The sequence below is a fragment of the Carcharodon carcharias genome, chromosome 9 (genome assembly GCF_017639515.1).
Source record: "Carcharodon carcharias isolate sCarCar2 chromosome 9, sCarCar2.pri, whole genome shotgun sequence".
NCBI lineage: Eukaryota > Metazoa > Chordata > Chondrichthyes > Lamniformes > Lamnidae > Carcharodon > Carcharodon carcharias.
The window spans coordinates 155,514,888-155,536,492 of record NC_054475.1 but is presented as its reverse complement, the minus strand read 5'-3'; positions in this window follow the sequence as shown (position 1 = coordinate 155,536,492).

Here is a 21,605-nt window from a genome sequence, read left to right as displayed (position 1 = left end):
CTTCTTTCCCGTACTATTCCTCATCTCCACTCAAATCAATTGTACTTGCTGATCTCTTGAACGAAGGTCATCTCTAACGATTGCACAAATGCTATCCTTGATTAACAGCGCTACCCCTGCACCTTTACCTAGCTTCCTATTCTTCTTGAATGTCATATACCCCTCAATATTCAGGACCATATCCTTGTCATTCTGCAGCCATGTCTCTATAAAGGCTATCAGATCATATTTATTTATTTCAATGTGCGCTGTCAATTCATTTACTTTGTTATGAATGCTCTGCATGTTGCCTCTGGTGTCCCCCAAGGATTGATCCTTGACCCCCCCTATTTCTCATCTACATGCTGCCCCTTGAGGACCTCGTCAGAAAACAAAGTGTCTATTTCCACATGTACGTGGATGGTGCCCAGCTCTCCTTCACCCCCACCTCTCTTAACTCCTGGACTGCTTCTAAATTGTCAAATTGCTTGTCCGTTATTCAATACTGGATGAGAAGAAATTTCCTTCAATAAAATACTGGAAAGGCTGAAGACATTGTCTTCAGTCCTTGGTGCAAACTCCATTCCATAGCCATTGACACCATCCCTCTCTCTGGCAAGTGTCTGAGGCTGAACCAGATTGTTTGCAAGCTAAGTGTCATATTTGACTCGGAGATGTATCTTCAACCACGTGTCCATGCCATCACTAAGACTGCCTTTTTTCACCCAGGTTACATCACCTGCCTCTAACCCTGCCTCAGACTTTCTGCTTCTGAAGTTCTCATTCATGCCGTTGTTACCTCTAAACTTGACTAGTCCAACATAGTCCTGGCTGGTCTCCCACAATCAACCCTCTGTAAATTTGTGGTCATCCACAACTCTGCTGCCTTGTCTTAATTCACATCAAGTCCCATTCACCCATCATCCCTGTGCTCGCTGACCTCCATTGGTTCCCAGTTAAGCAACGTCTCAATTTTAACATTCGCATCCTTGTTTTCATGTCCCTCCCACCCTCACCCCTCCCTATCTCTGTAATCTCCAGCCACAAGATATTGCACTCCTCCAATTCTTGCCTCTTGGGCATCCCCAATTTTAACTTGTTATGATGTTGCAGATGATGTGTACCAGGCAGACCAAATACACCCTGTCCCAATGGTTTTGCAATTTGTATTTATTATGAGAAGATAACACATCTATACGTCTACAAATTACTTGCTACTATAACAACCCCTAAAATTCTTAATTTACCTGACTCCCAGTTACATACCTGCTTTAAGGCAACAGTCCAAAGTAGATTTAGATTTAAAACAAAACCAGCAAGTTAACACAGGAGCCACTTGACAGTGGAATTCCCAATGGCTTCCCCAAATTCATTTACTTTACACAGCATACTTATGCACAAATGGCTGAAGGCTGTTTCACACATTCCTGTTAGATCTTACATGGCCCTCTCCTCACATAGCCTTTCATTCTCCTTTATATATGATTCTCTCTCATTAATATGTAAATTATTTTGTTCTATATGTCTTTGAAATTGTATCTTCCTCATAATATAAAAACTATCATGTTGCCAATATTGCCAGTAACCTTTGAAAAAATAAACATATTCCTTAGCCTTGCCTACCTGACTAGTTGTAAACAGACTAACTTCCCTTTGAAATCCAAACAATCCCTTCATTTAGCTAAAAAAAATGCAAATTCCCTTCACAACTCACGTGCTAAACCAGCATCCCTATTTGCTCGTTTGCATTTCAAGCACATTTCTACACCTTGCTTCTTTTGATAATTTCAAACTTGCAGTCTACTTGACTCCAAAAGTAATTAAACCACACAGACAGAACCAACTATACTTATGCCCATAAACCTACTTCACAATAAACTAGAAAAATATTATGAAAATTATTATACCTTCGTAACAACTTGCTCCATGATTGATGGCCGTACCTTTAGCTGTATAGGCCTTGAGCTCTGGAATTCTTTCCCTACACATCTCTGCCTCTCTATCTCATTTTCCTCCTTTAAGACACTCCGTGAAACCTACCTCTTTTACCAATTCTTATGTCATCTGTCTTGATATCTCCTGATGGCACTCGGTGTCATCTTGTTGTTGATCTATATCTTAACTCCATCTACCTCCCTTGGTTCCCTGACTTTTAATACCCTCGCTGAAGAAAAATCTATCAAGCTCAGTTTTGAACCCATTGACCCCCCATTCTCAGTAGCTTGCTTTTTTGTTGGGGGGGGGTGGTGAAGAGTTCCGGATTTCCACTAGGCTTTATCAGAAAAAGTATTTCTTGTCCACTGCGTCTTCTGCCAACACAAGATGGCCACCTATACTTGCCTGCCCATGCACACTTGTCCGCGCATGGGCAGAAAGCCAATGACATTTGCAGGAGACACAGTGCTGGGTTGGATCTTATTTCGGATCCTGAATCCGTTCACCCAGCTTCTGAGCCCCGCGGTGGGCAGCCAGTAAGGGCGCAGCCTCCCCGCAGTTTCCGGGGATGGGGAGGGGTGGAGGGGGGTGGAGGGGGGTGGGTGGGGCTTGTGATCCACCCGGTGATGGCAGCAATTCCGTTTGCAGCTCCGCGGTGACAGGCCCGGGCTAAGGGAGACAGGCTCCAGAGCAGGAAATTCAGAAACTGCGGGGAGGCCTCAGTTGCAAATATTACGAAGAGACAACTTCCCTTCAGTAAAACGTGTTAACTTGATGCTGCTGGCACTGTAATATTTGCAATTCCAGGGTGAGATGACAGCTCATTGCCCCCAGTAAAGATGGCAGCCACACCTACAATTGCACAATTGGCTAAAAATGCAGCCTTTATTGTCATCCCTCCGACCCCACCCTACCCATTGGCTAGCTCTAATTTTAAGGTTCTGCTCCCTTGTTCTGTACTCCTCCACCAGGGGAAACACTATCTACCCCAACAAATCATTTAGTCATCCAAAACGCCTCAGTTAGGTCACTCCTCAATCATCGACATTCAAGGGAATACAAGCCCAGTCTATGCAGCCCACCTGCATGTCTTAACTCATTTAATTGGTGGAGAATGCTCTGCAGTGAACGTCCAACCTGTGAGCAGCAAGTTGTGCAGGAATTTTCCAGAACTGCGCAGCGGGGGAGAAAATTAACAGCTACTTGGACAAGCGTGGAATAATGAAGAGCCAGCACGGATTTGTTAAGGGAAAATTAGGTTTGATTAATTTGATGGAGTTTTTTGATGAGGTAACCGGGAGGGCGGAGAAGGGCAGTGCAGTGTATATTGTGTGCACGCACATTCAAAAGGTCGTAGATAATGTACCGCATAATTGATTTATTAGCAAAATTACAGCCACATGATTAAAAGTGGCAGTAGCTGCATGGAGACAAAACTGTCTCAGGGACAGGAAAAAAAGAGTTGTGGTGAAGGCTTTTATGTTGGACTGGAAGGAAACATACAGTGTTGATCCTTCAGGCTTCAGTATTAGGAGCACTGCTGCTTTTGAAATACATTAATGACTTGGCCTTGGTGGCACCACTTTGAAACCTGCAGATGACATCAAGCTCGGAATTATAGTAAAGGAAGATAGTAACGGGTTCCAAGAGCACACAGACAGACTAGTGGTGTAAGTGAGCACGTGGCAGATGAAATTCAATTCGGAAAAGTGTGGTGATAAATTTTAGCAGGACGGATGAAGGGGCAATACATGCAAAATAGTTCAATTTCAGAGGAGGTGCAATAACAGACAGAGCTGGGGATTTTGGTGCACAAAATCTTTGAAGGTAGCAGGACAAGTTACCAAAGTAGTTAATGAAGCCTATTGGATCCTGGGCTCCATAAAAAGAGGAGTAAAAAGAAAGATTTGCATTATAAGATGCCTATGTTTTAAACTGTCTTCTTTAAATCAAGGTAAAATTGAATAGTTTGCAGTGGAGCTGTGACCTCCTACTAAATCTACAAGACCTTTCCATGCCTCCTTCGACAGCAACTTCCAAACCCTTTACCATCTAGAAGGACAAGAATGCATGGGAATACCACCATCTACAAGTTCCCCTCTGAGACACACACCATCTTGACTTGGAACTATATCATCGTTCCTTCACTGTCATTGTGTCAAAATCCCGGAACTCCTTTCCTAACCACACTGTGGGTGCACCTACGCCACATTGTCTGCAGCGGGTCAAGAAGGTGGCTCACCATCACCTTCTCAAGGGCAGTTACGGATGGGTCCACCAAACGCTGGCCTTGCCAGCAACGCCCACATCCCATGAAAGAATTTTTTTAAAAAACACTGATCATTCTGCCTCCAGGATTTCTGTCTTCCTCTAATTCTGACCTCTTGTGCAAACCTTACTTCCATTGCTCCGCCATTGGTGCCCGTGCCTCCACCCACCTGGGCCCTAAGTTCTGGAATTCCCTCCCTCATGCACTCTGCCTATCCAGTTCTTTCTCCACCTTTAAGAAGCTTCTTAAAGGCCACGTCTTTGATTACCTGTTCTAAAATCGCCTTCTTTGGCTTGGTGTCAATATAGTTTTTCACTGATTACACTGCAGAGAAGCATTTTATATTAAACGCACTATATGAATGCAAGTTGCTGTTGTCACTCAGGGACTATTTAAATATAGTTAGAAAATAGGAGGAATACATCGTGTAGATTCATCAAGCAAAAGCTTAGCCATTGTCTTTGGAGAACTTCCATTTATGAATGTAAAATACTGAATTTTGGGCAACTGATTTCTCTTGACTGTGAACAGTTTTTCTTGATAAAGCCGTGTCAAATGTGTCAACTGATGGCAGGAATTTGTAAGATGGTGTTAAGGCACCTTCAGTGGAAATGAACAGCGTGTTGTTTTTGGGTACGATGTAATGTTGTAAAGGTGATCCCTTGTGTCAGGTGGAAGATTTATTAAGGAACAGCTTGATGGGAAGGCACTCTATGGCTTAAATAGAGACAGATTGCACAATGTTTGGCACCATTCGCGACTCCTCAGATACTGAAGCCGCCCATGTCCATATGCAGCAAGACCTGGACAAAATTCAAGCTTGGGCTGACAAGTGGCAAGTAATATTCATGCCAAACAAGTGCCAGGCAATGACCATCTCCAACAAGAGAGAATCTAACCATCGCCCCTTGACATTCATTGGTATTACTGAATCCTCCACTATCAACACCCTGGGAGTTATCATTGAACAGAAACGGAACTGGACCAGTCATATAAATACTGTGGCTACAAGAGCAGGTCAGAAGCCGGGAATTCTGCAGAGAATAACTCATCTCCTGACTCGCCAAAGCCAGTCCACCATCTACAAGGCACAAGTCAGGATTGTGATGGAATACTCCCTACTTGCTTGGGTGAGTGCAGCTCCAACAACACTCAAGAAACTCAATATTATCCAGGACAAAGCAGTCCACTTGACTGGCACTCCATCCACCACCTTAAACATTCACTCCCTGTACCACTGACACACAGTGGCAGCAGTGTGTACCATCTACAAGATACACTGCAGCAATTCACGAAGGCTCATTCAAGAGCACCTTCCAAACCCACAACCTCTGCCACCAAGTAGGATGAGGGCAGCAGATGCATGGAAATACCACCACCTGCAAGTTCCTCTCCAAGCCACTCACCATCCTGACTAGGAATTATATCGCCGTTCCTTCACTGTCGCTGGGTCAAAATCCTGGAACTCCCTTTCTAACAGCACTGTGGGTGTTCCTACACCAGGTGGACTGCAGCAGTTCAAGAAGGCTGCTCACCACCGCCAATCTGAGGGCAATTAGGAATGGGCAACAAACGCTGGACTAGCCTGCAACACTCACATCCTGATAAAGAATAAAAAAGGAGAGGGAGACTGGCTTTATAAAATAATCAATGGGTTAGAGAAAGTAAACCAAGCAATAATACTTCAGATACACTTATTAACTTGGATATAAACTTGAAAAGGAAACATTTTCAGGGCAACAGGGAAAGCAGGACTAATTAGAGAGTTCTCTCAAAGAGCTAGCACAGACACGATGGGCCAAATGGTCTTCACCTGTGCTCTATGAGGTCAGTTCAGCAAAGGCTCAGGAAGATTGGAGGACCAGGTTCGATGAATTGGCAGCTGGACTTGGGTAGAAGTGAGACTGGATGGGGGGGATGGGGGAGGAAAGTGGTGAGAGGTCAGCAGAGGGAGCCATTTGCACCCAGCAAAGCCTGGCACGTTGACTAGACCACAAATATGATCTTGTGATCTGCTAAATTAAACAATGGTGAATGTGTAATCTCTTTAGATTTCAAACTATGCAGTGGAGTATGGAATAGACTGCCACCTAGTGCAGAGAATGTTAACTTCGCTGAAACATCAAGAGATGATTGATTCAACAGGAAGCAGAGCAGTAGGGATAGAATACAATGACAGGAGGGAGGTTGTCTGCTTCTGTATATCAACCTAAACAACAGGCTCAGCTAAATGAGATGAAACGCCTTTCGTTGTTCCCATTGTCTTATTTTTTTTAATGAATATATCACGTCATCATTTTATGCTTTTAATACAATCTGACCTCTGTCACTGTCTCTGTTGTCAGACTACCAGAGTTCGTCTTCAACATTTGCATAACACGGCTATGCTGTGCATAATTTGTTGTGCTAAGTTGTATACCGTCTGAGGACTGTTATAATGAGAGTGGACTATATTTAAAGGGGCATTATTACAAGGTTCCAGCATACACAAACACAAAGGACACAACAGATAATTAGAGAAGCAATGGCATTATTGGGTCAGCAATATGAAAACAGCACTATGAAAGTTTACGCTTCGGCAGATTTAGTGACTGCTCCCAAAACGACCTTGCCATGGCAACCGGTGTATCATCAGCCTCTGCAGCAGATGACTGCTTCAGGAATGGAGCTTAACTGAAAACTCCCTAATGGTGGGTGAAGCCACAGCCCTCGGAATATGTTAACACAGGAGATTGTCATAATTTTACTTTACAAACAGCACCAGTCCCTCTAACTGCCTGTTGGTGGCACTGGCGGGCTTATCAGTGTCATTGTTCTCACACCACCACCAGCTGGTATCTACTGGTATTGCAGTCTGGTTGCACACTGCTTAGAACAGAGATAGGGAAAGACCAGAACCCATTCAAGTCCATTCCCTGCTCGATCATCATTTTTCACAGGTTATCCTAAAAAGTTAACACTCAGTTTTCTCATCTGCGTAGAATTTACAGGGAACAGGCCATTCGGCCCAACTGGTCCATACAGTTGTTTATGATCCTCATGAGATTCCTCGCAACCCCTCCCCCCTCTTCATCTCACCCTATCAGCATATCCTGCTATTCCGTTCTCCCTCAGCTGCTTATTTAGCTTCCATTTGAATGCAGCTATGCTGTTCATCTTACCCATTTCTTGTGGTAGTGACTTTCACTTTCTAACTGTTCTCTGAGCAAAGACGTTTCTTCTCCATCCCTCATTTGATTTATTCATGGCTTTCTTGTATTTACCACCCCTAGTTTTGGAATTGAATTTGGAGTATTGGTAATTCTGTATTTTATTTATCTTATTTATCGATCACTTATTGAAATAATTCTTAGCACAGAAATACAAAAATCCTAAAACTTACATGAGTGGGATCTGATGTCCTTTAGGGGAGGAAATCTGCTGTCCTTACCCGGCCTGGTCTACGTGTGACTCCAGGCCCATAATAATGTGGTTGACTCTTGAATGCCCTCTGAACAAGGGAAATTAGGGATGGGCAACAAATGCGGACCTAGCCAGCGGCACCCACAACCCATGAATGAATATTTTTAAAAATCTTGGGAGAGCTCTCCTATGAGGAAAGACTGAATAGAATTTTTAGAACGATGAGAGCTGATCTCATAGAAACATATATAATTTTTTGAGGCGTTAGATTCTCAGAGGCTGTTTCTCCTGGCTGGACAGCGTAGAATTTGAAATCACAGTCTCCGAATGAGGGTAGCCACTTAGGATTGAGGTAGGGAGAAACTACTTCACTCGCAGTGTGGATCTTTGGAATTCTCTATCCCAGAAGTCAGTTGATGCTCAGCCATTGAGTATATTCAAGACTGAGACTGATAGATCTTTGGGGACGAAGGGGCTCAAGGGATACAGGAATAGGGCAGGAAAATGGGATTGTGGCTAAGATCAGATCAGCCATGATCCTATTGAATGGCAGAGGAGGCTCGAGCAGCCATGTGGTCTACTCCTGCTCCTAATTCTTGTGTTTTTATGAAAGCACAGTTAACGCGCGCTACAGAATAGTTTATCAGACGGGTGCATCAAACTTAACTTGTAATCTTGTGGGAGGCAGGAGTTACAATGTGAGGGTCCTGCAGTATTAAGCAGAGACCCTTTGTTTCTCCACAGACAGAAGCAACTCCAACCAAATGGCTCAAGAGAGACACAAACAGAGGCCTGGGAACAAGTTTCCTCCCTGTCCAGTCAGTCAGCAATGCCTTGGGCCCGAGGAACTCCTAAAGAGGTTGGAAAGGGTAAAAATGTCTAAATTGGAAGGGGTTGCAGAATGACCAAGAAAAGCAGATCTAAATGTGACCTCTTATTCTTGCAAACCATCAACATTTTATTTTACAATCTCTTCCTATTCATTTTTATCCGTGTATTTTAGAGAGTAGATGCAGAATTATACACGTTGCTTCTAAATTTTGTCAGACTCCCCCTTCACCTCATGTCAATATATCACTCTGGGTTTATTTCAACCTGGCCCCATTATAATGTTATTTTTGCAACCAAATGGGGTATTTCAAAAGAGTGGCCCCTGAACACTTGAAAAGGTTTTGTTTAAAAAACAATTGTCTGCGCTTGTAAACACTGCATAAAAAAGAACCTGCATTGATATAGCGCCTTTTATGACCACAGGCCATCCCAAAACATTTTTGCACCCTGATGCTTTAATGTTGGAAGCACAGCAGCCAATTTTTGTACAGCAAGATCCCATAAACAACAATGTACTCATGACCAGATAATTTGTTTTAGGTATAAGTATTTTAGGTAGAAAGTACAGGGTGACAGGGAGAAGGCAGGAAAATGACACCAGGAAGAATTGTCCTGCTCTTCCTCTCACTATATGGGATCGTTTCCTCTCACTTGAATGTCATCCCTAGATTATCCACTCACGTGTCAAGTGGGAGGCAATGGCATAGTGGTATTGATGCTGGACTAGTAACCCAGAGACTCAGGGTAATGCCCCGGGGACCTGCGTTTGAGTCCCGCAATGGTGGAATTTGAATTTAATAAAAATCTGGAATTAAAAGTCTAATAACAACCATGGAACGATTGTTGTAAAAACCCATCCGGTTCACTAATGTCCTTTAGGGAAGGAAATCTGCTGTCCCTTACCTGGTCTGGCCTACATGTGACTCCAGACCCACAGCTATGTGATTGCCTTTGAAATGCCCTCTGAACAAGGGCAATTAGGGATGGGTAATAAATGCTGGCCTGGCCACCGATGCCTGCGTCCCATGAACAAATAAAAAAACCTGAGCACAGCCCAGCTACAACACTGATTTTTATCAATCATTTGTTTTCCTGCTAAAATTCACCGTGAATAAAGTGCTATTGAATTAAAAGGACCACCTTCTATTGCAAGGAGCTGCTTTTGTTTGATAAATTTTCACTCACCAGCAGAATAATGATCCTAGAAGAAAATAACTAATTTGCAGTAAAGTCTCCGGATGTTAAGGAAAGAGACAGTGGTGTTAAAGTGAGGCTAACAAGCCAGCCATTGCCTTGCTTCCACTTGCAAGCTTAGTCTCAGTTCATTGTTCATCTTGGCACGAACCACCAGCATGTTCTGGCAGAAAGCTACTCTGAGCTCAATTTTCTGCTGGCTTCAATTCAGACTGTTCTCTGTGAAGGGGGATGGGTGGGGAAAGACAGAGAAATACTGTGTTGGAGCCAGAGTTAGATGTAAAGGATGGAACTGTGTGCTCGGGGCGTCTCACTCCTTCGAAACGAGGACTGACAAGATGGTTCTGGAAGCAATAAAATCCGCCAGTTCGGATTCAGGTTGTTTCTGTCCTGAGCAGCTTCTTCTCTGAACCCAAACGCAGTTACAGGGTGCTTAACAGCTAGAAGTACATCCAAATACCTTCCTTTGGGAAAGTCTAACTGACAAATGATGGAGGCTTCTAAACTGGTAGACTTTGAATTGTCATACATAACGGTGAGGACTTTCAGTACTATTCTGCCACTAATAAGTTCAAGGTGCTCAGATAAGTAAATGTTGGTCTTTGTTTTATTTTGAGTAGTCACTCAGAGATATTCAAGTGCAGTCGGAGGTGACTCAGCTTTATCTTGATCCCCCAGCGCCTGCCTTCCACCTAGTGCCTCTCCCCGACAGCACAGTTGAGATATGGACCCCACCCACCAGCGACACAATCACGTCAGCATTGCTTTCTATCTGTAGTAGACACCGTCTCGCTGTGACATACTTAATGTTCTCCATATGGACGTGGTTTTGCTAATGGCTCCTTCAGTCATAGAGATGCAAATACTGCGGATGCTGGAAATCGGCAATAAAAAGAGAAAATGCCGGAAATACTCAGCAGTTCAGATAGCATCAGTGGAGAGAGAAACAGGGTTAACGTTGCAGGTCAATGATCTTACATCAGAATTGGAAAATGTTGGAAATGTGACAGGTTTTAAGCACATCCGGAGGGAGAGAAAGGGCCAGGGGAGAGAAAGAAGCCAAATGGTGGATGGTGTGGAAGGCAGGACAGAGCAAATCCCAAAGGGGGGATGATGGTGCAAGGCAAAAGGAGATGGTAATGGGACCAGTAAAACAAAAGATGGGTCTAGAGGAGCTGGAAATGGCAACAGCAGAATCACCTTTAGGAAGATGAGGAGGAAAATGGCCCTGAGTGAATTGCTCATTCAGAGCACCAGGTGGGCCGAATGGCCTCCTTCTGTGCTGTAAAGATTCTGTGATCCTGTGAAAAGTGGACATTGGCATTAAAAAAGATCATTTGGTCTCCCCACCACACACTCACCCATGCCCCTCCTCCCTCCCTTTTGGTGCCTTAATCACTTTTGATCGCGTCTGATGTCAACGAAGGCAATGAGCGCCACATCACTGGATACTTTGCTCAGCTCCATGATATTTCCCCCCCCTCCCAGCACAGCGCATGGCAGCAAACCAGCTGATCCTCTGTGATCATGCACATAGCACTGTGTGCAGTGTCTGCCAGTCGGTGTAGCAGATAAAACCTACCTGCTGCATTTCTCAACGTTTTCCTACTGGGGACATTTGGAGCATAAAGAATCAGGAGAATAAAATGGCATCAAAGGATACTGCACAGATGCAATCATAACCTACCTTTGTTTGATGTGTAGCCGGTTGCCTTCAATGCACATGAAGCATCTTTCATATCAATAGCTGATTCTGCAATTCCCAAGCTATTCACATGCTGAAAAACCACAGGAACACTTTCCCATAAGAATAAACCATTTATTAATGAATTTTAAACAAAATCATCAGGAAAACGTCTATTAGCTACATTGGGCTCTTGTGTTGTCTTTGATTTTTTTTTTATATTCTTATGCAATGAAAGGTGAAAGGTATAAATAGAATTTTCGCGGCTGGTTGTAACTTTACTGGGATAATTTTGGATGGGCTCGGTTCTAGGTTGGCTAATCCTGCAAATCCTGCTTGAGTACTGTCCCATTACAAGGTTAAGTCTCTGCTGTGCCAGGCGCTATATTGTCTCAACAATCCTTTGCTTCAATCTGGTGGCTCCTTTTCCCTCATGAATTCTTGTGGCCTCTTTAAGAGAGGCTATTAATTCATTGTCTAGTGGTGACGCATTATGGGTGTTTTTGTGTTACAGCCCTTCATACTCTGGCTGCTGGGTTGAGATCCCCCAAGCTCATTTCGCTGAGGGTTCGGAAAGCCATCGGGGTAAGAAGACCTACACTCACCAGGCCGGGCAAAACTGAACACAGGTCCCTTCGATGACAGAGGGGCATTGAGGTTCACTTCCCACTTCCTATTTAAAGTGACACGCCTGTCCATCTCCAAGGTGGCACCGTCGGTCCTCTTTGCACCTCCACAGGGCTGGAATCCTCAGCCAGGCTTTCATTACCCCTACGCTTGACTTCTCCAACGGGTGGAATGGTCCGACCTTCCACTGTTCAACTTACTGCTCGGGATGTTCCAGCCCCGTCTTGGCAGAGCTCGCCGGAGGTTTGGCGGCCCAGCCCAAAGCCCATTGACGTTCGACGGGATCGGGCCCCTCCCCGCGGCGAGCAGGGCCAGGAAGTCCCGCCCATTAATTGAGCACCAGCGAGGAGCTCGGCGAATCTCGCGGTGGGGCAGGCAGGAAGTCTCTGCCCTGCCATTACCTCATGGGGGTCGAAGGCCCTGGCGCCATAGTTAAAGGGCACCCAGGCATCCATTTGCTCCATGCAGGCCAGGGGCCCCACATTGCCCCTCCAGAGTCCTTGCGGCTGCAGCTCGTACTGGAGAAGCTGGCAGATGTGAACCATCACATCCCAGGACATATGAAGGTGCCTCCGGCACTGCCTTTCACTCATCTCTAGGTAAGAGCACTGCCTGTGATACACCCATGGTCAGACCAATGCTCGCCGTTGTAGTGTTCCATGTTCGCCAGTCTTTTGACCTTCTAGAGGCCCTGCTGCCTTTTGCTCCTCAGGCCCTTGCTCTTCCTGACTTGTGCCAACCAGTGAAGGGCCCTCCTTCTCATCTGGATGAGAGCCATATCTAAGACAGCGTTGCCTGCAGCCTGCATCATCGACACCTCAGTGGATGTGTGAACGAGTTGAAGTGATACATTAAGTGGGCATCTCCTTTTCAGGTTTCCGTCCATCTCAAAGCCAGCAGGCAAATGCTAAGCCCTTCACCTGGCATCCATCTAAACATGGCATCCCCTTCTCACCCATTTCTGGTAAAGGACATCTGGGAGGACCAGAGATGGGTGTTCCTCCAATCATACCTGAATGTGTACGGAGACATTGCTCTTTGACCAGGGTGATGAGAGCCATGTGTAAGAAACCTCTAGCGTACACTTGTCTGCTTGTCTCCGCTCCCCTCGAAACTCTATAGAGAGAAAATTGCCTTGGCAGCATAGAAAGCCTGACCGCATGATCCCTTGTCAGCCATGACCATCCACCCAGGAGGATGCAGATTGGGAGTGGCGAGCTGGCTGCCCTCTACCAGCACCCACCTCCCTCCCTCCCTCGATCTCTGCCTCCGACAGCAGCAGACGGCAAACGGCACAGAGTGAACGGCAGCTGCAGAGCTTGCTGGGATCTCAATGTTATGACACCCATGGCCTGAATTTTTAGGTTGATGGGCAATCGGTGGGCCCAGGAGCGGCTGGAAAACAGACCCCCAACGGTAATCGGCCCTTGACCGCAATTTCACGCTGTCTGGCCAATTAACAGGCAGCCAGCGTGAAACACACGCCAGAAAGGTCGGCGCTGCCAGTGTGGGGGGGGAAGAGAGCGGGCACCAACGTCACTGTGGGCGCAGGTAAGCACCGCGAGAGAGCTCCCTGTGGGCAGACAGCTGCCTTGGGGAGCTGCAGACCTGCAAGTGCTGAAATAAAGCTGTAAAAAAAAATGTCTCTGCAGCACAATCGAGATCCTGAAAGCACACCTCATGAAAATGCTGTCCACAGATATTTATTTTTATTTTATTTCCTAACGGAGGTTTCATCCCTCCCTTGGATGGGGTTTGATGAAAAATGTAAAGGCCGCCTGCCTGATTCACCCACTCGCCAACTGGAAGGTTGGATGGACCACGAAAAAAATTACCGACAATTGCGCTGGGCTTAATTATCCTCTTAACGGTCAGCGGGTGCACCAAGCGAAGTATCACCCGAGTGCGCGATGACACCAGGACGCTCCCCCAGCCATCAGCTCGCACGAATTTACACCCAATCAGGTCGGGCATGCGTCCACCCACAGAGCGTAAAATTCTGCCCCATGAATCAGGAACAAACCTGCTGCCTGTGGCTTCACCATGAGGAGATCACAACCGAGCATAGTTGGCATCCAGTTGCCTCATAATCATTAGGGTGTCCCTTCAGCCGGCCACGTGCTGACCTTGAACTCCACCCACCCAAAAAGACCCTTCTCCCACCTCAAGGGACCTCACTGACAGATTAACTGCGTGGTCAAGGTCAGATTGGAAAAATGGTTCCCGTCACCTTTCAACCTCACCCCGCCACCTTCTACTCTCCCCGTCACCCACCAACGTCCCCCCATCCCCATAGTCCCATCCATCATCGCCATTCCTCTCCCTACTGTCACCCTTAAAACTCCCCCCTGGACCCTATCACAGTCCACCTCCACATGCCTTTCCTCCCCTCAGGCCCGACACTCCGATCGTCCCCGCCCTGACCCTGCCCCCTCCCACTGTCCAAGCCACCCGTCTCGTCCCCCTCCATGACCCACCCAATGAGACCTTCACCTACCAGACTCTCACCCTGAACCTGCCACCCTACCACATCCTGCAATCTCCTCTGACTGTGACTGTTCCCTCCTATCACCAGTACCCTGAGTTCTGACTCCCCACCATTGACACCATCTCTCCCGCCTTCTAAGACACTCCCCCCACCTTCTCCGAACACTCCCCCCAATCCCCAGTCCCCATTTTCCCCAGACACTATCCCCCCACTTCCCTGGACATTCTCCCTAATTTTCCCATACATTCTCCCCACCCTTCCTCTGTAAGCCTGCCTCTCCTGTCCAGCCATGGCTCCAACTACCCCACCCACCCCCTGCCCTTCCAGCCTTCACCTGCCTCCCCTGTCCAGCCATGGCTCCAACTACCCCACCCACCCCCTGCCCTTCCAGCCTTCACCTGCCTCCCCTGTCCAGCCATGGCTCCAACTACCCCACCCACCCCCTGCCCTTCCAGCCTTCACCTGCCTCCCCTGTCCAGCCATGGCTCCAACTACCCCACCCACCCCCTGCCCTTCCAGCCTTCACCTGCCTCCCCTGTCCAGCCATGGCTCCAACTTCCCCACCCGCCCCCTGCCCTTCCAGCCTTTGCCTGCCTCCCCTGTCCAGCCTTGGCGCAGACTTCGCTAACAGCACTCGAGTGAAGTTACACGCGGTAACGAGAAAGGAAAAGCGACGGACATCAAAGTCGTGGATGAGGTGGAGCTCACTAGGTGCACACCATTTACATACAGTCGTAAAACTGAACGCTCTAATTTCCCGCTGGTGGGGAACTTAATTGGGAGGCAGAGCCTAATCCCAGCGAGGTGGCCTTTTAATGAGCATGCATGAGATGTTAATATATGCAAAAGGAGTTCCCAACATTGCTCGTTGGGAAGCTCGACCCATCTTTAACCTGCCTTGAAAACCTGGAGGACAAAGTTCCAACAGTTTATCCCGCTGTCAGGAAACAGATTTTTTTGCCTCCTGCCAAATTAAGTGCACCCTGCTGGTCAGAGTGGGAAATTCGGCCCCAGCTTTCACCTGCTACTTCACTCCCTACCTTCAAATCTCCAGCTCCAAAAGATCCAGTCTCTGCAGTCTATCCTGCACCAGGTTTCACTCACCAATTATCGCTGACAATGGCAGGTCTAGAAAGTTCTTGCCAGCAGTTCTGGGGGTGTGTCACTTTTTGTGTAGCACAAAACTAAACAGGAGGATGGCATTGCCAAGGATTAAGAATGGAGCTGATGATGTGACAATATCAGAATCTTCTCCCTGCCAATTTCTTCCTATTTTTCTCCATTGATCTCCTCGAGATGCTGCTGTTTTTTGGGCTACGCCACACCACGAGCCTTGCTGCCCTCCAGTCCATCACTCAAGCACACAACCTTCACCCGAGATCCCAGACACCGAGTGTTACTGGACTATTACTGGACTATTTGACCGATAAATCATTACACTACTGACACCAACTGGGGTATTTCCCAATATTGGGTAGCAACCAAGAGGGGAAACCTGGCTGTCTGTTTCTCCTTCCCTCCTGAAGCATCTTCAAGCCTATTGCAGCTCTACGCCTGCTGTTCCAGCTCAGGTCTGCTTAACCAAAACCAGAGCCGCGATCCAACCGAAGACCTTGGGCGGAATTTTCCATTCCAGGACTAAGTCACGTGGCGGGGGGTGGGGGGGTGGGGGGGAGACGGGGGAGTGTTTCCCATCGAGGAGGCCGCTGGGAATTTGTGCCGCATCACACAACGCTGGCCTCGTTAACTATGCAGTGGTGGGGGGGTGGGTTTCCTGCTTGTTTATCGCGGCCAGGGCAGGCTGGTTGGCTCACACCCCACCATCATATCCAGGCGGCATTTTTAAAAGGCACCCAGACATCATCTGACCCACCGCTAAAGTTGGAAGATGGACCTCCTGAGCCCAGAAGATGGAGCTCCTGGAAGACGCTGAAATTCAAAGTGGTAAATGCTCCACCCACCCACTGCTGCGTGTTCCAGGGTCCACAATCGCACCTCCGCACCTCCGCAGGCTGCCCCTGGCCATCTTCAGGTAAGTCCCAACACCTGCACCACACGTTGGTCCAGACGTGGTTTGGACCAGCGTGATATCCCACTTATACGGCGCAGATGACTGGGCAGGGGGGCGCAATTCCAGTCAGGAGTTCATCTTCATCCCATTAACAGGGTGTAAATAGGTTTTGTTCTGGCCTTCAGCGAGAATGACAGCCCACCATGGCGGGCAGGAGCACAAAGATCCCACTGTGATTTTACACCAGCGGGCAAACGATTTTTCAGCCCCCGCCGCATTGTTACCTCCCCACCCCCACCCCAACCTACCATTAAACCCACCACAAGGGGGGACTGAAAAATCCCTCCCCTTATCTTATGTGCAGTATAGGATGACTAACCTATTGAAGGCAATATACCTTCAATTTTACCATTCAGTTGTTGCTTAGTATTGAAAAATTATATTTCTCTAATTATTTATGTAAAACGCTTAGCAAATGATATGAAATTTTGGTGCCAATTTGGATAATATAACCCAGGTGCTTATTGGTAATTATCATTTAGCTGTACTGTATTGAGCTAAATGTCAATCTTCGCCCTGTGCCTCTGAATCAGTGCTACACTGCCAGAGGTGACATCTTTCGAATGAGACACTGTCCTGAATTTTGTGGTCAGCGTATAAGTCTTGTGGCTCAGTTGGCAGCAATCCTATCTCTGAGGTGGAAGTTGCAGGTTCAATTCCCACTCCAGTACTTAATGGCCATGGAAGGGGTATTCACAGTGCTGTTCAAGAGGTTGTTATTCAGCCTGAAAGCCCTTCCAACACTCTAACTGCCCCCCAAGGGGAGATAGGAGTGTGAAGGTACTGAGAACAAACTTGTGGTCAATGGAAAAACAATGGTGCTTGCCTGATCACAATGGAAGCTGTCCCAAAGATCTTGTGATCTCTGTGGTAGGCATTTCCCCTTTGCAGACATAAATACACACAAACTAGGAGTAGGCCACTCAGCCCTTCAAGCCTGCTCTACCATTCAATAAGATCATGGCTGATCTGATTGTGACAACCTGCCTACCCCTGATAAGCTTTGTTAATCAAGAATCTATCCAGCTCTGCATTAAAAATATTCAAAGGCTCTACTTCCACAGTCTTTTGAGGAAGAGAGTTTCAAAGACTCACAACCCTCAGAGAAAAAATTTCTCCTCATCTCTGTCTAACTGGGTAACCCCTTATTTTTAAATACTGACCCCTAGTTCTAGATTCTCCCACAAGAGGAAACATCCTCTCCACATCCACTCTGACAAGACCCCTCAGGACTTTAAAAGTTTTGATCAAGTCACCTCTCACTCTTCTAAACTCCAACGGTTAGAAGCTTAAACTGTCCAACCTTTCCTCATAAGACAACCCGCCCATTCCTGGTATTAGTCTAGTAAACTTTTCTGAACTGCTTCTAACGTATTTACATCCTTCTGTAAATAATGAGACCTATACTGTACACAATACCCTGGATGTGGTCTCACTAGTGCTCTGTAAAACTGAAGCATGACCTCCCTACTTCTGTATTCAATTCCCCTCACAGTAAATGATAACATTCGATTAGCTTTCCTAATTACTTGCTGTACCTGCATACTAGCCTTTTGTGATTCATGCTCTGGGACACCCAGATCCCTCTGAATCTTCAATCTCTCACCATTGAAATAACATGATTCTTTCTTATTCTTCCCACCAAAAAGGACAATTTCACATTTGCCTACATTATACGTCATCTGCCAGTCCTTGCCTACTCATTTAACCTGTCTATGTCACTTTGTAGCCTCCTTATGTATTCTTCACAATTTACTTTCCTACCTATCTTTATGTCGTCAGCAAATTTAGTAACCATACCTTCTGTCCCTTCATCCAAGTCATTGATATAAATTGTAACACCAGTTTAAATCTGGCACCAAGTCAAGGGGATCTCCAGGGGTGCACCCACAGTGACATCAGTAAGCAGTCGATCACATTGATGTATTCTCTTAGACAGCTAAGTAGAAAATTAAAAGCATTTTATCTTTCACATTTAATTTCAATTTTCAGATCGTAAAATAAATGATTATGATTGGATTGAGATAGCGGCTAAAATAAACAAACTTAAAAAAATTATTTTAAAAACTTGTGTATTTTTGTATCACGCTGGAGAAATTTGAAATTTTACAAATTTAAAATTAGCTTCTCAGGGCCAGTGAAGGTATTTAGCGGTAATTATGATGTTGGTACATTGTTAAAAACCCAGTTAAACTCAACAAGATGTAGCCTTTTCCAAGGGTTTTTACAGTGAGACTAACAGCATGAGTGGAAGTTCTATTGAGTTCAAAAATAATTTCCCGTGGGTTACAGGCTGGGTGCATCTCGATAGTGCAACCTTTGGAATAGTGTAGAATCACAGACAGCAGCTTCTGGGTTTCCACAGCATCTGCCCGTGCGGACTCCCAAAGTTGCTGTCAGTTTCAGTGGCATAATAACGGTGAATGCAAACAGTTTCACCATCACTGACACAGCAGAATACAAGCCATTAAATCACAGCTTTATTCACCCTTTTTTCTGTGCTTACAAATGCCCTGGCACTATTCAAACCAGAGCAAGAGAGCCCTCCTGGCTAACAGTGAACCCTCAATCAATATCATTGTAGTAACTGAAAGTATAGCCTCTCCGGCTGTCTATCGGGTCACGTGATGTTCTTGGAGACTCCGACCAATGAGCCCTAAACATGGATAATCCGGGAGATGGGACTTCCTGACTAGGGTCCTGATCGAGCATGTAGCAACTGAAAATTTCTCCGTAATAAAGTTTATCTGCATCTTGTTGAAACCTGTCCGCTCTGTCAAATCATTACATTTGGCGATGAGGGTAAAATATCTCCCACACTGCATGTTGCCTTGTTAACGTGAGTACATCGAATCTTAAACAAAAAGAAGACTGCTACCAGTCATGCCACTCTTCAGAGACTCAATCCTTACGACAGCTCTATGGAAGATTGGAGCTGGTATGCAGAGCGCCTTGGTTTTTATTTCATAGCGAACAAAATTACCACGGAGGAAAAGCAGAAAGCTATCGTTTTGAGTTGATGTGGTAGCAAGACATATAATCGCATCCACAGCCTGACTGCCCCAAATGCATCCAATTCTAATTTCCAGCCGGAGGCATCCATAATAATGCAGAGATTTAAGTTTAATTCCAGAGTTAGGGTGCCAGGAGAGTCCATCGCAACCTATGTAACAAGGCTGAAGCAGTTAATAGTACATTGCGACTTCGGGGACACACTAAACGACATGCTGCGAGACTGATTAGGTTGTGGAGTGCAGGATGACACCATCCAGCACTGGTTACTTGCTGAGGTCAACATCGATTTGAAGCGCGCCCTGGAAATATCATTCGCCATGGAAAGTGCTGTGAGAGACTCGCAGGCTTTGCAACATTCACAACATGTCGCTGTTCTTCATGTGGGGTGGGAAACAGACAAAGAAATGACAGAAAGCAGATCAGAAAAGGTTAACCCAACAGTGGAGCTCAAGGAGCTAGAATGAAGAGCATTGGATGCCACAAACATACTATAAGCCATTAATGGGTTTATTCAGCGAGGACAAGGCCTTCCTGCCAATAGCACCAGCAAGAAAACAATGCTGGGCTTTGATATTATCTGTGCATGAGTATACCTTTCTGTATTGTCCTGGCTTACATATTGCAAATGCAGACGCGCTCGGTCATCTCCCGTTACTGGAGAGCATTGTACATGCTCCAGTCCCACAAGAAGTTGTACTATTACTGAATCTCTTGGATTCTTCACCTGTGTGTGCCAAGCAAATTAGAAATTGGACGAACAGAGATCCAATTTTGTCGAAAGTCAGGCACCTTGTTTTGCAGGGATGGTCAAATGCACCTGTATCTGAAGAGATGAGACCCTTCCATGCCCAAGAAACAGAGTTAAGTTGTCAAGATGGAATTTTGTTGTAGGGATCAAGAGTTGTCGTCCCTTCACAAGGGAGAGAACTACTCTTGGCAGAGCTTCACAGTGCACATCCAGGCATTTCGAAGGTCAAGATGCTTGCACGAGACTATGTCTGGTGACCAGGCATTGACAGTGACATTGAAAGCATGGTCAAGCATTGTCTCCATTGTCAGCAACAACAGAAGTTGCCTGTTTCAGCTCCCTTGCATCCATGGGAGTAGCTTGGTTGACCTTGGGTTAGACTACATATCGATTATGTAGGACCATTCTTAGGTACCATGTTCTTGTTGATCGCAGATGCACATTCCAAATGGATAGATGTATACAAAGTCAGATCACCAACATCGAGCGCAACTATCAAGAAGCTGCATCATTGTTTTAGTATACATGGCCTACCAGAAACCATAATTTCTGATAACAGTACAGCCTTTATCAGTACAGAGTTTCAGAGACTCATGAATTTAAATGGAATCAGACATATTAAAACAGCCCCATACCATCCCTCGTCAAAAGGTTTAGCTGAGAGAGCTGTGCAAACTTTCAAACCTTGAATGAAGAGGTTATCAGGAGGTACTCTAGAAACTCAACTTTCCCACTTTCTTCTCAGTTACCATATGGTGGCTCATTCAACTACAGGTTCAACATCATCTGAATTATCGATGAAACACTGTCTACGTACAAGGTTAAGTCTAGTGTTTTCTAACATGGGGGGAAGGTAGAGAGGAATCAGAGTAATCAAAAATTGAATCACAATATTCATAGAAAAGCTCCCACAGTCACTGTAGGAGACACAGTATTCATGCGGAATTTCGGAAGTGGACCTTGTCAGGTTCCTGAAACCATTGACTCAGAGGCTGGTCCCTTATCCTTCCAGGTGAAAGTGGAACACAGAATTGTTCGAAAACATGTGGACCATATTCGTGATAGATGACATTCCAACAATCAACTATTCTGCCTGTGATTAACATTGATTAATCCCTGAGGTGACAGATCAACCTAGAATGGACATGCCCGATGTCTCTGTAGAGTTGCATAGATCTGAACTGCCACTTTCTTATGATGTATCTTGTGCTGCAGTTCCTGATTATGTCAATCCGGTGGAAGAACCTCAAGTGGTAGAGCTACACTGCTCTAACTGAATGACAAAAGCACTTCAAAGACTTAATCTTTAATCACCTGAAGATGTATATATGTATATGTTGGTGGATATTCAAATGTTCTCTG